The 15,469-nt window shown below is 44.3% G+C and overlaps 1 long non-coding RNA gene across 1 annotated transcript in view; it reads right to left on the bottom strand.

Annotated features, from left to right (window-relative positions):
* Positions 1-3,840: 3,840 nt before the first annotated feature.
* The window catches only part of LOC26532200 (uncharacterized), a 35,590-nt gene continuing 23,961 nt past the window's right edge, over positions 3,841-15,469 (bottom strand). Inside the window, exon 3 of the long non-coding RNA XR_004470540.1 lies at positions 3,841-4,111. This is a non-coding gene — a long non-coding RNA (uncharacterized lncRNA). The remainder of the gene's footprint in view (positions 4,112-15,469) is intronic.

Here is a 15,469-nt window from a genome sequence, read left to right as displayed (position 1 = left end):
CCTAAATATACAAGTATTTATTGTACGAATGGGGGGGAGGGAGAGAGAGAGGGAGAGAGCGATTCAGTTAATTAATCATAGCATGAAAAATCACTGTATCAAGTGGTCAGCCATACAGAATCCAGGCAAATGGCCAATGGAAACGAGAGACGTGCAACCTGTATGCGGAAAAGGGGCCAGACGTGGGGGGGGGGGGGAGGGGCCGGGCCTAAGCGGAACCATAAATAAACAGAGGGAAAAAGCACTGGCGGAGAAGGGAGAGGAGTCTGAAACGGCGCCTGTTAGCAGCTTCACGGTTTTACAGTCTGTTAACGCTCGCTGTAACAGCTACTGCCTTAACAGGCTGCGGATCTGTTTGAACAGAGCACTGTTAAGGGTCTCTGAGAGCGTTCGCTGTTACCTTTCACTGTTAACGATCTCTGTTGGGGCTTTCTGTTGCCGCCCCTGCTATCGCGCACTGTTACCGCTATCTGCTATCGCTCTCCAAGAGCGCTCTCTGTTACTTCTCTCTGTTAGGGCCCACTGTTACGGCTTTCTGTTACCGCTCGCTGTTACCGATCTCTATTACCGCTTTCTGTAGGGGCTCTCTGTTAGGGCTCTCTGTCAGAGCTCTCTGTTCGGGTTCTCTGTTATGGCTCTCTGTTAGGGATCTCTGTTAGGGCTCTCTGTAGGGGGCTCTCTGTTAGGCCTCTCTGTTAGGCCTCTCTGTTAGGCCGCTCTGTAGTTGGCTCTCTGTTAGGGCTCTCTGTTGGGGCTCTCTGTTGGGGCTCTCTGTTATGGATCTCTGTTAGGGCTCTCTGTTATGTCTCTCTCTTCGGGTTCTCTGTTAGATCTCTCTGTTAGGGCTCTCTGTTAAGGCTCCCTGTACGGGTTCTCTGTTAGGGCTCTCTGTTAGGCCGCTCTGTAGTTGGCTCTCTGTTCGGGCTCTCCGTTAGATCTCTCTATTAGGCCTCTCTGTTAGATCTCTCTTGTAGGGCTCTCTGTTAGGGCTCTCTGTTAGGGCTCTCTGTTAGGGCTCTCTGTTAGGGATCTCTGTTAGGGCTCTCTGTTAGGCCTCTCTGTTAGAGCTCTCTGTTATATCCCTCTGTTAGGGCCCTCTGGGACCGCTCTAACCATCCACAGGGCTCTTCCCCAAGATCTCTACATAGATCTAGCATTGAGGTGCTTGTAAATTCCCTCTCTCTCTCCCCTTGTCACTCTGTTGTGTGCTCTGTTAGCTGTACAGACTCTATTGCTCTCACAGCAAGCATGAATACATCTATGAAGTACAAGTGGAGTGGCGGTGTGGAGGTGTGGGAGTGAGGTCGGCAAAATTACGCACGAGTTTGTTGAACAAGCCAACAAACAAGAAAAACGACAAGGGGACGACGACGACTGGCAGCAATGTGGTCAAAACACACACACAAACACCCTTAGCAGCAGGAGCAGCAAAAAAAAAAGAGCGAGTGCTGGGCAGGGCAGGGCAGTGGGCATGTGACATGTACAACCAGGCGACTGGCGACTGGCCACCAAGTATGCGCCAGTAAGCGATATGCGATGAGGAATGGGCCTCAGAGCCGGAACAGCGACAGGCACTGGCCACAGACCGACTACTCGCTGTGGCACAGTGGCTGTGGCAGCTTGTACGAGTGAGCCCTCTCGGCACATCTCTGATGCGGCCCACTGTGCCACGAAAAACACCCCCGAAAGGCAGACTAAGCATGCAACAATTTGTGGCACTTGAAACGGCCACATGACGCGGCCCTGCGACGGAAGGAAGTCCGTTAGCGTTGCCCAAAAAAAAAACTAATGCTAATGTATGTGTGAGCCCGGGTCCGTGGCTCAATCCCGAGCCTGAAGACCCGGCAAAATGCTGGCATAAAATAAATAATCATAAAATATAAATAAAATGACAAATTATTTCCGTTTCCGTTGAGCGAACTTTTGCGATGAGGCACGGACATGGACAAAGAGAGAGACAGAGAGAGAGAGAAAGGGGCAGTAAAAGGTAAACTATGAAGGGGAAAACCGGGGGTAAAGTGTGCTAATATATGCAGCTGCCTGCCTGTCCTGATCCCGTCCTGACAGCAACAGCAAGGAGCAACAATGCGGCCTTTGGATGACTCTTTTATGTTGAGGGTTTGCGGAAAAAAATCCCCTAAAAACTCGCTGTAAGAACGAAACCCTCAACAGCCTGTGGATTTGTGTTTTACAGTTCTCTGTTACTGCTCTCTGTTACGGCCCGCTGTTACGGCTCTCGCTACTGCTCTCTGTAACGGCTCACTGTCACGGCTCTCGTCACTGCTTTCTGTTACGCCTCTCTGTTACGGCTCTCGTTACCGCTCTCTGTTACGGCTTTCTGTTACGATTCTCTGTTACGTCTCTCGTTACCGCTCTCTGTTACGGCTCTCTGTTACGCCTCTCTGTTACGTCTCTCGTCACTCTCGTCTCTGAGATCGTTCACTGCTGACTTTTGGATGACTCTTTTATCTTGAGGCTCTTTCGAAAATCCCCCTAAAACCGGGAATCAATAAATGTACCTGCTGCCGGCCCATTTCCCGGTCATTGCTCAAAATTCTTAAATTAAATATTACACACACACACAACTAAATAATTCTGCGGCTTTCGCTCTTCTAATTAATAATTATTTTATTACTTTGACAAACAGCCGAATCTCGGCTTTCTCTGACGGACCGCCGCCTGCCGAATACCCTGCGAATAAATTTTATTCATGGAAAAGTTTTGCATTTTCCATTTCCCCATTCATATAATTATTAATTTGTCGGAGAAGCCCTTTCATTTTACCACAAAAAGATGGGCACACACACAAAGCACACGGCACAGGGCACACAGTGAGCTACAAAATTATGACCGCAATTTGGGGGCAAAATAAGCAAATGGCACGCCAATTGACCCCGAGGCGGCGTCAAAGCGCTCTAATTGGCCGCAGAAATTGAAACGAAAGGATATGGAAGGAGGGCTGAGGCGGGGAAGGGGCTGTGGTGCGTGTGGACCTCAGGGAAAGTCGAGTTTACCAAATAGAAATGCAAAGAAATGGGAATGGCTATGGCTCGGCCAGCTTTTAGGTTTTAACTCGTTACAACAGGTTTGATCAGTGCCAACGATCATCGATCAGTCGTAGATATGTCTCGTTACAACATGTTCCAACCGTGAGACGTTCACAGCCGACCATCGATCATCGATCAGGCATAGATATGTCTCGTTACAACATGTTTGATCCGTGAGACGTTCATAGCCGACCATCGAACATCGATCAGGCATAGATATGTCTCGTTACAACATGCTCCAACCGTGCCGCTGTCTGTCATCGAACATCGATCGATCGTGTATGAATGTAGACCTCGATTGTCCTTCAATGGAACGCATTTTATTAAAAAAACATGGAAAATCCAATAAAATACGAGACAAGACAGTATTTAGAAATAGATCTTCAGGGATATATAAAAAAATATATTAAAATAACAAAATCATAACCTCAAAACCTAAGAACAAATTCGGGGGAATAAATTTCTTTTAAGGAATTGGCAGCAAGGAATGGAACCATTTGTCGAGCCAAGGCTCTAAGGATCTAAGGATATTCTTTAATATATGTTTTGGATAATTTTGGTGACAGTTGTTGAAAAGTCTCCCTTCAAAGGCTTTCGAAAAAGCAGCCTCCTTTTCTGCAGTTTTAGTCGCAAGTTGAGTGCCACGTGGGGCAGTGGCAGGGGCAGGCCCATCCATCCATTCGCTGGAGAACCAACCCCAAACCCCGACCATCGTGTGCGTAGCCTCGTTTCGTATTTATCAACGACGACTCATCATTGTGATGGAACGGGTCCTGTCAGCGCCCCCTTGGGGGCGTTGGCGGCCACTCCCGGCGGCCTCTTTCTGGCGGCCCCCGCGACAGTCGCTGGCAACTCAAAAATGGCGTGCCGGGCAAAAATTAAGCAAATAAACTTGTCAACACATTCAACTTCATTATCGAGCTACGGGCCACAAAAGGAGGCGCCACAGCACCACAGCGCCACGGCCCAGCCGCTCCTTCAGAGACTTACCCGAACTTTAAGTTTGTTTTTTTTTGCAGTTTTTTCCCGAGTTTTTTCCAGGGCTTGTCGCTCGCCCGAAAGACCTGAAATGAAACGAGATGGAGAGAAAATGAGATGGAGAAATTATGAGCTCAAGGATTTGCCAGCGAAAGTGTCCCCGTCTGAACCGTCTGGAATATTCATATGCTTCTGCTTATTTGTGGTTTAATTTAGAGCGCCCCCGGCGTTCGGGCCCAAAACAGATTTAACCCCAAAATGCATAAAAAAAAGGGTCCCTTCTGGGGTCCTTTGGGACCGTCTCGTTTCTTTTCTTTCTGTCTCGCTGTCATCATAATTTTGCGAGTAGTCTCTGGGCAGATAAATCATGAAATTTTATAGTTTTACAAGCAGTTGGACATTTAATACCAGACGATAATCAGGCGAAGCAACAGTGGGGCATAAGGGGGCCCAAACGGAGGAGCGTCCCAAACAATTTGCGCAAATATTGTTGTTTGCATATCCAGCGAGAGACCATCGATGGACCCATCGATAGCCCCATCCAAGGCCCAGGCGGCGAGCAAACAAATTTATGGCCCGACCATAACGAGCAGAAATAGAGAGACAGAGAGAGAGAGAGAGAGAGACGGGGACGGAGGGGCTCTCTCCCTTGCCTTTTGGCGTGTCCTTGGCCGACGAGCACTACATAATAATCATAATAATAAATAGCAATAAAAATTGCTACAAAGGAAATTAAATTTCGGTATCCGCCGAAACCGAAGCGGAGAATTTCAAAAAGTGCACACGGGAAACGACAACGGCAACCGGAAAGGACTTCTGCTCGAAGGACCAAGCCACCATAGAACGGACGCCAAACACTTTGCGGCCCCGCAAATTGCCCCATAAGCTGTTTAACTGAGTTATTAAAGTTCAGCGCGAGGGGCAGCCTGGGGCTCGAGCCACACAAGAAGCAGGGAGCAGGGAGCAGGAGGAGGGAGGAGGAGGGAGCAGGGGGGAGGCACGGAGCAGGTCCTGCGCTCCGTTCAAGTGGTGGATGGCTATATTAATGTTAATTAATGTTAAATGCCCAGACGCGTTCGCAAAATCATTTTTCCACTGGCACTGCACCAGTCCCTGCCCCTGTCCCTGCCCCTCTCCCTCTCCCTGCCCCTCCCCCTCTCCCTGCCCCTGTCTCTTTGCAGCCTCGATTCAACGCCTTCAATTGGCCATCAACATCATTAATAATTTTCAGAAATTAGTTCAAGTTGTGAAAAAGACGCATCCTTCCCACATCCTGCCTGCCGCCCCCCTCAACCTGGGTGCGGATTTCACACAAATATTCAATTAAAAGCTGGCATCTCCGGTCCCTAAACCGAATTTTGTGTATTTTCTTCAATATTTTTGTGTGAAAAGACCTTAGCCCTGAGATCTCTAACGTTCAAACCTCAGAAGTCCTATATTTAAACGATATTGGAGCACTTTAGGGATACTTTAACCAAAAATATAGTCTTTGCTTCCTACAATAATTCCAAGAAATTCTACTTAATTTTCTTAAAAAAAAACACCTTTAAATATGATTAGAAACAAAATAAAATTGCAATACATTTTTTATTAATTTTTTTCATTTTTTAAATAGTATAGGCTTTGCTTTTTCTTATTGCTTATACAATAGTCACAGAAAAAATGATAATGCTTAAAAAAAGCCTTATGGCTTTTGAAAATTAGGCTTTAAAAAAAGCCCTATGGCTTTTAAAAATTATGCTTTAAAAAAAAACCTTATGGGTTTAAAAAATATTGCTTTAAAAAAATTCCTTTTGGCTCTTAAAAATTAAGCTCTTAAAAAAAAGCCCTATGGCTTTTAAAAATTATGCTTAAAAAAACCTTGAGGGTTTAAAAAATAATGCTTAAAAAAAGCCTTATGTCTTAAAAATTAAGCTTGACAAAAAAATAGCCATATGGTTTTTAAAAATTATGCTTTAAAAAAAGCCTTATGGGTTTAAAAAATAATTATTTTTCAAAATTAAGCTTTAAAAAAAGCCTTATGGCTTTTAAAAATGATGCTTAAAAAACGAAAATAGCACTATGGCTTTTAAAAAAAAAACTTAAGGGTTTAAAAAATAATGCTTTAAAAAAATCCTTTTGGCTCTTAAAAATTAAGCTCTTAAAAAAATAGTCCTATGGCTATTTATGACTCTTTAAAAATTAAGCTTGAAAAAAATAGCCATATGGCTTTTTAAAATTATGCTTAAAAAAAAAGCCATATGGTTTTTAAAAATTCTGTTTAAAAAAAAAGCCTTATGGGTTTAAATTAATTAGAATTAATTAATTATTTATTTTATTTTTATTTTTCAGAATTAAGTTTTTAAAAAAAGCCCTATGATGCTTCAGAAAATAAATAGCCCTATGGCTTCTAAAAAAGGATGTCTTAAAAAAAAGCCTTTTGGCTTTTAAAAATGATCCTAAAAAAAAGCTGTATGGCTTTTCAAAATGATGTTTAAAAAAATAAGCCCTATGGCTTTAAAAAAAAAGAAAACCCTATGGCTTCAATTATGTCTATAATCAAATATTAATAATTATAATAATAGTCCCCACGATCCCTGGTGTTTAGGTCGTATTTCTGGATACCTATCTATTATCTTTGAGGTTTTCCCCGTGGCATTGTGGTTGGTTTTTGTATTTTTTTTTGTATTTTGGAAGCGTCCATTATGGGACTTCCTCCTGTCACAGGCATTCCCTTGGTTTGGAGTCCACACCTTAGCCTTTCCCTTAGGCCTGGAAAAAGAACCCATTAGATGAAGTGGGTGAAGAGGACTCCCCCTCCCCCACCACCACCCCCTCTGACCATTTAACGAGCTGACAATGCCCGCCCGCATATAAAGAGCTTTTGTTCACAGTCCCCGTCCAGCCCCCCCTCCACCCCTCTAATGCCTAACGTGTGACCGAAGAGCAGGGTGGAGTGCGGGCGGGGCGGGACGGGGGGGCGTTGCCCTCAAAACTGGGGCGTGGCCATATGACGTGTGACAAATTTTTGCGGTTGGAAAAGCCGAACAACGAACAACGAAGAGGATGTGTGTGTGTGTGTGTGTGTGTTGCACGTCTGCCTCCTTGTCCATGGCCGGAAAATTGTTCAACATATCCGGGGAGCGTTGAGGTCGGTTGCCCATTGTCCATAGCCGGCGCCATAGCCAGAGAGCGGAGCGGTTCACGTTTTCGAGGTAGTTCCCCCGCCCCCCCGCCAGTCCGCGCCCAGTCCCCCGTTCTACTTGCAGTTAAATAGGGCGGAAAAATAATTGAACCATTATCAGGCAGTAGCCAGCGCCGGCGGATGGGTTTTGGGGGCTCGTGGCCCGCTCAGCGGGTGAGACACTCAATTGGTGTCCCCCGGCCCGACCTTTGCCCCCCTTCCCCTTCCGTTTCCCGTCCTCCCATCGATGTGCATAAATTTCGGGGCTTGTTAGGGCCTCAAGTTATGGCCTGTTGTGACTGCTGTTCGGGCTGTCGGGTCTTGGCTTCGAGTATGTCCACCGTATAGCCCTCCGATCGGAGTCCGATCCAAGGATCACAAAACAGTTCTTTCTGGGAAAAACTTTAAGGTTTTGGGCACAAAATGTAATCAAACTTCAGTTATTTTTGGTGAAAGAATAGCATTATGATGGGTAAATATTGGAGATGTATGAGGGGAAAAGTTTATAGCCTTTAGAAATGGTAACGATAAGGAGAAAGTAGTACAGTTTTTGCTGCGAGCGAGGCTGGAGAGCGAGGCTGAAGAGCGAGAGGGAGGCTGGAGGGCAAGAACGAGAGGGAGGCTGAAGAGCGGGAGCGAGGCTGGAGAGCGAGTGCGAGGCTGAAGAGCGACAGCGAGAGCGAGGCTGGAGAGCGAGGCAGAGGGCCATCTAATTGTCTGTTAAATGAGCGCGGCCACAGGCTGTTAACAGAGAGCTTTACTCTGGAGCGGTAACAGGCTGTTAACAGAGAACAGAAACCTGGAGCGACAGCAGACTGTTAATAGAATGGAGCGGTAATTGGCTGCTAGCTGAGAGCAGTCTTCCGCTGTTAACCGAGCGCCCAACCCAGCGGCGCTAACAGACTGTTAGCTTGTGCTGCTAACAGCGAGGTTGCCCTCTGTTACAGCTGTTACCCGTTAACAGTGGATTTAAGTTCAAGCTCAGATTTAAGCGAAAGTTGAGGCCGTATATTCATGCGAATTTCTTTTAAATGCTGTTTATAATTTTACGCAAAATCGTTTCTAGTTTTTTATCTTGAATTAAATTTAAGCCACACATTTCTTGGCTTCGTAAAATTTAAACCGAGATTTATTTATTTATTTATTATTTAATTATTATTTATTTTTTTGGAATTTTTCTCGCATATTTCAATATCTTAGAGAGACTATGCAGAAAAAATTGTATCCAAAATAATTTTTTGAAAGGAGAAAAAATTAAATTAAAACATGACTATAAAAATACAACAAAATGCTACAAAAGTGATCTTTTGCTAATTTTCAGGGTTTTTCAAATCAAAATAAATTAAATTATAATTATTAATTAATTAATTATTATTAATATTAATTATTTATAATTAAATTAGTGAAGTTTCAAGAACTTAAAAAATATATATTTTATAAATAAATATAAAAAATAAAAAAAAATAATTATAATATAATATAAAAAGAAATATAATTTATATAATAAATAAATAAATATATAAAAATAATAAATATAAATATATAAATATAAATAATATAATAAATTATTTTTATTTTATATATATGTAAATAAAATATAATTTATTTAACAAATTATATTTACTGTATATAAAAATAAAATATATAAAAGTCTATGAAAACGGGTTACGTTTCGGAAAAAAGAAGCACAGACCTATTTAAATGATTTTAAATTCCAATAAAATGGGTATCTTTCTGCTCTTTATTTCTATTTCTCCCGTTCTTCTTTTTCTTCTCTATTTTCCTTTATATTTCCCCTCTTATAGCCCCCATTTTCGAGGAGTGTATGCCATGCTTCGGTTCGTTGTTTGTGTGAAATTCGCAGAAACTTGTTTCGCCTGTGGTTTATTGTGCTTATTACAAAATATTTAACGCCGTGCAGGCGGAGACCCAGGAGCCAGGACACGGGCATCAAAGTACATGGCGCTGCCGGCACGCCCACGTTCAGGATTCGATTCGACTCCTCTCTTGCCTCTTTGTGAAAATGTATGCCGGGGAGGGGATGGTATGGGGGGGGGGGGGGGGGGGGCAGAGAGCCGTAACAATATGCCCAGCGTGGCCCGCCCCCGCCTCCCCCCAAAATGGTCCTGCCCTGGCCGCTTGTAAAATGTAATGTAATTTCTACGCCGCCAGCTTTAGGCCATGGACGTTGGCCAGGCCATAACGCACACACACACACACAGAGAGAGAGACGTTCTGGCAGAGTTGCCTGTTAATAATGCCCTGGTTTGAGTCTGGCCTCCTCCTGCTCCTCCTTTTCGCCCACAAACTGCAATGACAGTTAATGTTGCTTCCGATTTGTGGCAGGGTGGGCGCGGGCGGTGGGCGTGGACGTTGCACATGTGTAGTAGTGGAATTTTTTTTTATAAATATTTTATGCTCATATTTTATGCGCATTTTTCATAGCGCAACGAAACAGCTTGAGAGGACACAGAGGCGCGGGGGCGGGGAACGGCCATCATTAATTAATCCCAAAAAAAAAAAAATAAAAATAAAAAACCCCATGAAAATGGTAGAAAAATGCACAGAAAATCGTACATCGAATCGCATGGAAATGTTAAAGTCTCTTTTTGGTTCTTTAAGAGCGAGAAAGGGAGACACATCGAGGGGGGGTCCTGGCCAGCCGCCCACCGTTTTGCGGCATGTTGTTGCGTTGAGCCTCATTAAGCGCACTTTTGTCCTGCCATCCAACCATCCTGCCATCCAGCCATCCATCCATTCAGAGCTCCAGCCGGATCTCAGTTCGCTTAAAGGCGGACACGGACACGGACACGGACATGGACGTGCCCCCCCCCCCCCCCCCCCCGCTCTGCCGCTTATTCCTTTTTTTGCCATTTGCCATAAATTATTTTTAAATGCATACTTATGTGGATTTTTTGCCACGCGCTGCCCCGCGACAACTTTTCATAATTTTTATTTACATGATGCGGCGGCGGCGGCGGTGGGGGTGGGGGTGTGGCACGGGGCAAGGCCTTGCTTGTAACCGCATTAAAATGATTTGCAGCTGCGGGGGAGGCAAAAGTGGCCAAGAGGGAGACAGGGAGAGAGAGGGAGAGCCAGTCGAAGCTTCGCTTTCGTGGCAATGTGGCAACGTGGCAACATTCACCGCACGCATCACTTGCCACCGCCAGCAGCCAGGGCCAGGGCCTGTTCCCGACTCTCTTCGAATGCCACTGCAATTTGTCCAGGGGGAGGTCATTTGAAGGGTCGCCAAAGGCGCCTTACTTAAAGGGCGAACAGAGCCAGAGATTCAATCGTTTTTGAGGGACATTTTCGAGGGGCATTCGATGGGCAGAAGACCCCAAGAATTGCCTCTTTATTCGGCCAGATATATTTCCATCTCGAGAGCCTTCGAGGGTTATCCTCTAGCTGGTTATCCCCGAGCTCTGGTGGCTGGATCCCGCAGCATATGTTCCAGCTGAGGAGCCAAGGAGCTGGGAGGGGAGTCCCTGCAGTCCCTGGCCTTAAGCCAGCATAAGCTCTGGCCTCTTATATTTACTCGTATTATAAAATATAATTGCTGTCGTATCCTTTCGTGTGGGGGGGTGGGGGGGAGGAGGGGGTAGGGGGTCTCTTTATCAATGGTTTTTTAATTGAGTTTTGTTTGTGGAGCGGATCTCTCGATTGCGTTATGGGATATGCTTGAATCAGCTTGATGGCATTTTAAAAGACGCACACGAGGCATGTGGCATGTGGCACGTTGCATGCATGCCACAAGAAATTAGCTTAATTATTTATTTTTAGCTTTTGTCTAACCCAGCCACACCCCTGCCGCCCCCGTCGACTAAAGCGGAAATGATTATATATTTAAATATTCAGATTTGATGACGGGTCCCCCCCCCCATCCCTCCCCCACCCCCCCTCTCGTTGGATCGATTTTCAATCTCTGGCCAAGTGGAAATTTCTGTGAAACTTTATTTTATTTATTCATTTTCATCCGTCGCTCTGTCTCTCTCTCTGTCTCTCTCTCTGTCTCTCTCTCTCTCTCTCTCTCTCTCTGTCTCTGGCTTCTGCTGCAACTGAGAGATGTATGAGCCTCATAACTGAAGCATTTAATTACTTAAGCAATTCACCATTCACCTGTCCACCCCCCCCCCCCCCCCTGTCCGCCCCCCTGCCCGCCCCCCTGTCTGTTTGTGCGGTTAATTTGCGGCAATTTGTTGGGGAATACAAAATCCAAACCGTACAAAAAATATGAGAAAAAAACCCAAATCAAATCAAATCAAAGCCAAAAACAATTTCCCGGACAGGCAAAGCTTTTAAAGTGCAACAATTTGTGGCATAAACGGTAGCCATTGGGGGGAGGCTTCGACGGGCTCTAGGGCATTGCCCCAAAGATACATCGAGCCAAAGATAGTTCTTTTAGCTCCTCAAATAGAGCAACTCCTGGGTTGAATCAAAGACGGCCTCTGGGCCGAGATGGCGAAAGAGTAGGCCGTTTTGCCAGGTTGGGCGTTGGTTGGGGGGCGGGAGGGGCGGCTTTTTTTCACTTAGTTGCCGGCTTTTGCCTTTGACATTTTAGCCGACCACTAAAGCCGTCAAGAGCAAGGGGGAGGGAGAGGGAGAGGGAGGGAGCAAGCGAGTGGCAGTGGCGTTTAATGTTAACGCTTTGTTGCCGATGGCAAGCCCTCTCCTGCCCAGCCACTGCCACGCCCCCCTTTCACCACTGGTCTACCTTTTAGACCACTCTCTCGGAGTCCAGCTCTCCCTCTGCCTCTAGTACTCCCCCTAGCCCTCCTTTTAGCCCTCCCTCTAGCCCCCGCTCTAGTCCTCCCTCTTGTCCTACCCCTAGCTTTCCATCTAGCCCTCCCCCTAGTCCTCCCTCTAGTCCTCCCTCTAGCCCTTCCTCTAGTCCTCCCCCTAGCCCTCCCCCTAGCCCTCCTTCTCGCTCCCCCCTTTCTCTCTCTTTGGGGTTGTTCCCATAATTTAAATTCCACGCTGGCCGCTTGCTCGCTAGCCTTCTGGCTCTGCCATAAACGCAAAAATGGCTGCCCCGTGTGTGTGTGAACGGAAAACAGGAACCTCAATTCAATCAATTACGCGCTAATGCACTACAAAGTGTATTCCATTTAAGCAAAACAATAAACGCCGAACCATCAACGAGAGAGAGGCCCAAAAGCAGAGCCTCAAAGTCCAGGCGCCACACACTGAAAAGAATCAACAATGTCCAGAGATCTGCCAAAGAACAGAAACTGGAGACTTCCTTAGCATCTCTTTGGGGCATACCAAAGGCTGGGCTCGCTGGCTCGTCGGAGGGCAGAGAAAATGGCTAAGACCTTCTCAAGGAGGGTCCCCCTTGCCGGCCAGAGATCCACCAAAGACCGAAGAAGGCACAGAATCGTCGCTGCTGGAATCCTCTTTGCCTTTGGGCCCTTCCGATTCCCCGATTCTCTGGCTCGTCTAAGAGCCTCTCAAGGAGTAGCGAGTAGCGAGCAGCGAGTAGCGAGTAGCGAGTAGGGAGCAGCGAGTAGCGAGCAGAGAGTAGCGAGCAGCGAGTAGCGAGTAACGAGTACCGAGTAGCGAGCAGCGAGTAACGAGTAGCGAGTACGTTAAACAACATGAAATACTCGATTTTCTCGCAGTGTACACCTCTGTGAGGTGTGGTTCAACCCGTTTTTTGGAGTCCTCCTGTGCGTGAGAGACGGCTCAGGGGGAGGGGGTTGGGGAGGGGTGTTTACTGTGTAGCAGCTGCCTAACCCTTGTAACCTCTGACCTTTTTCCACTCTCGACATGTGCGTGGCATTGTGTGTGCCTCCCGTTGACAGGCGAAAGAAAAATCCATTGAAATTCAATTTAAAGAATGTTGACAAACGTTTGTCATGAGACCGTTGCCCCGATGCCCCGATACCCCGATGTCGATGCCCATGGCGACGACAGCTTAAAGAGTCATCTCTCTTAGAGTGAGAGAGAGAGAGAGACAGAGACATTGAGAGACAGCGAATATGAGAACAGGTAATGCATTGTCATTGAAGACTTAAAGCCGACACAAAACCCCTGAAAATGCCTTGCCGGGGATTTCGCTCTGAGCCTTTATTTTGGTTTTGCTTTTGGTTTTCGGTGATTTTTTTGGGGGTTCGGCTGCTGTCACACAATATACGCTCTGGCATTCATGTGGGCTAAATATATATTGGATAAATTAGTGTGTGTGTGTGTGTGTGTGTGCCGAATCGATTAGCTATCGGCGGCCATCAATCACTGTCATTTAGCTGCGTGAATACTCGTGGAAGAAGTCCATTTACTAATGAATATCCATTGAGAATAAATCCGAGTTTAAAGGAGTTTCCTTTTATTACAATTTCAACAATTTATCGATAATAATCGGTAATCGAAGCTAAAGGCAAATACTGGAACACGACACATTTTAAATGTAATTGAAATTCAAAAAAGGTAACAAAACTCATCGATAATTATCGATAAATTTAAATAAAAAATATACAGATATCCAAAATAAATATTGAACAAACAAATAAATACAGAAAACAATTAAATTCGTCTCATTATCAATAATAAATCGATAATTGTATTGCTGATAGTCTTTGACTATCGATAATTATCGATAAAATTCAAGAAAATCCACAGATTTCCAAAATAAATATTTAACAAAAATATTTCAAGAAAATCGAATAAACTCATATAATTATCGATAACAAATCGGTATATTTTATTGATTATTAACTTAGAGTATCGAGATTAATTGGTAAATTCAATAAAAATCTAAAGATTTCCTAAATAAATATTAAAGGAAAGAATAAATGAAGAGAATTGAATAAATATCGATACAAATCGATATTTTATTGCTTATAAGCTAATAATTATAATAATTATAATTACCGATGAACAATTAATATGAAACAACAAAAAATACAAAGAAAATATAATGAATTCATCTATTTATCGATAGAAAACGATATTTATATTGATGACAAGCTAATAATATCGATATTAATCGATAAATGCAATACAAATCAACAGAGTTCCAGAATTAATATTCCAGAATATTAACCAACAAAAAATATAAATAGAAACGAATAAATGCATGTAAGTATCGAAAATAAATCGATATGTTTTATATCTGATAAACTAAGATTATCAATAATTTCAATCAAATCTGAAGACATCAGAAATAAATATTAAAAAACAAAATACATTAAGAAAATCGAATAAATTCGCATTTTTAACGCTGATAAATCGATCCTTTTTTGCCGATAATCTCATAATAAACTTCACTGAAAATTATCATGCAAATAGCTTAACCGATAATAATTATCGGGTAAAAAATACAGAAAATGGAATGAATGTAAATATTGTTAATAAATCGATATAATCTATTGCCGATGACTATCGATAATTATCGATAAAATTAAATAAAACCTACAGATTTTAAAATAAATATAAAACAACAAAAACTATGAAGAATAACGAATAAGTTCATGTAATTATCGATAACAAAAAGAGTAAAAATCAGCGTAAATAATCTGGAAAATAGCTAAACCCAGTTTCGATAATAGTCGATATTGATTATCGTTTAATATGCCACTATATATAGAGTAGAGATTCAACAAACAGGTGTCACAGGTATCAGATTCTGCCATCGATGCCCATCGAGGGTGTCTGCCCAATGTGATGACCAATCCAGAAGAAATTATGGCAATAATCTTCAATATATTATGTTACCTAATTAGAACCCCCCAAAGCACTTGTCAGCGACTGGATGTGGGGTGTCGAATGGGTAGAATTTGAGGCTTTTTCAACTACTTCAAACACAAAACAGGACGAGGAGACACTCGAAAAAAGGACAGGGACGGGGACGGGGCCATCAACCCTCGCTCTCTCGAGTTTTGGACTCAACTTGTGCCTCTCCTATTGTTGTTTTGGCCCAAGGCTGCCAATGGACAATGGAAGTGCACATATCACACCTAAGAGCCCCCTCAACGGCCTGGGAGGGGGGTAGGGGGGGTGCGGGGGGTTGTCAAATTAACACTTGAAACGCAATGGGGCGGCGATGAGGCGCAGCTACCGAATCGAGCGTATGACTTAGCAAGTGTCCACGAAAGGCCTCCGCCACTAATACTCCACTCCGGCCATCCGTAAGCCGGGCTCCCTTCCATGTCCTTTAAGGCCTGGTCCTGTCATCTGCTCTGGTTTCGTTTCTGGCATTCCTTCGGATTGGCTTTGTTACGCTCCTTTCTCCGGCTCCTTTTTTGTGGCCCCCACTTTGCGTGGGGAAGGGGGGGGGGGGGGT

This window comes from Drosophila pseudoobscura, chromosome X, assembly GCF_009870125.1.
Source record: "Drosophila pseudoobscura strain MV-25-SWS-2005 chromosome X, UCI_Dpse_MV25, whole genome shotgun sequence".
NCBI lineage: Eukaryota > Metazoa > Arthropoda > Insecta > Diptera > Drosophilidae > Drosophila > Drosophila pseudoobscura.
Note: the sequence above shows the minus strand (reverse complement) of the source record. Positions and strands in the feature narration are given on the sequence as shown.